This window comes from Aplysia californica, unplaced genomic scaffold, assembly GCF_000002075.1.
Source record: "Aplysia californica isolate F4 #8 unplaced genomic scaffold, AplCal3.0 scaffold00003, whole genome shotgun sequence".
NCBI lineage: Eukaryota > Metazoa > Mollusca > Gastropoda > Aplysiida > Aplysiidae > Aplysia > Aplysia californica.
The window spans coordinates 1603439-1604597 of NW_004797273.1; the positions used below are offsets into that span (position 1 = coordinate 1603439).

The window sequence follows — 1159 nt, forward strand, 5'->3', positions numbered from 1 at the left end:
GAGTGTTGTTACAAGTGTCTTGGCTGCTGCTTTAGTTAAATAATTTCTTACACTGCCAATTTTCTTAAGCTGAAAGTAAATACTTTTGGTGATAATGATCAAATGTTATTGCGGTTTTTAATAAACAAAGACTTAAACTTCATTAAAAGACAAAGAATAAAAAATATCCGCCACGTGCTCGGGGGAAAAAAAAATCTTGTCCATTTTTTTATGTTAGTGCTGTGAAAACTAATTGAAGCACAAAAATGTTCTTTCTATAATATGGCATACATTTTAGACTACTATGTATTACTCACGTGAAAGGAAAAGCGTAAAGACTCAAAAGTCTAGATTTTTTTACAAAATCAAAAAGTGGTACCAGGCACCTTTCTTTCTTGATAACCAGTAACACAGCCCAACAAACTGAACATTTTTTTTTTTTTTTCATTCTGCCCTCCATGTCAGAAGAACACGGAGCTCTCTATAAAGAGTATGACCATTTTAATAAACAACAACAATGTTATGGCCATTGTTACAATGTGAACTAATAAACAACACATGATAGCATTCATGAAGTATCAGAATCTGGAACTATATATATATCGAAGTCAATATCAGGAACATAGACTCAACACTTTTGTTAATGATTGGTTACTTTTGTCTCTTCGCAGAATCTGGAAAAGAAGAGGAAGATGGTGAAAGACCTGAGAAGACAACATCTACATCAGAAAGAATATGGAGAGTGCAGTGTCATTCCTTCCTTCACTCCTTCAGAAGTCCCAAGTTGGCACAGCAGGATTAAAGACAGTGAAGATTGACCTTATCAGAGAAAACCGTCAATGGTGCTGCTACAACTGTGATCAAAACAGGAGATTCCACTCCTTGTTTGTTTGTTTGTGACTACGATGTTTAAGTTTTGCCACCACTATTTATTTCAGTCACTCCTCTTTAAAGCAGCCTACGGATACAGCAGGTAGGGGATGTGCGATTTGTGTAAGGCAAATTTGTCACGATCCTTTACAAACTATTTGACAACATTGCACATTTTCACAGAGGGCTATATATTTCAGTTTTTTTTCAAATGGTGACCCGTAAAGAAATTTGGACGTAGTAACCCACAGCATCTGCACAAAGTTTCATCATATCCCTATTTTGTATGGTTTGATATTGTGGAGGGGGG

General features: G+C 35.8%; 1 protein-coding gene across 3 annotated transcripts in view; it reads right to left on the minus strand.

Moving 5' to 3' along the window:
- LOC101860536 overlaps nt 1–1159 on the minus strand; it is a 9930-nt gene that overhangs the window by 7085 nt on the left and 1686 nt on the right. The gene's annotated exons all lie outside the window — the stretch shown is intronic.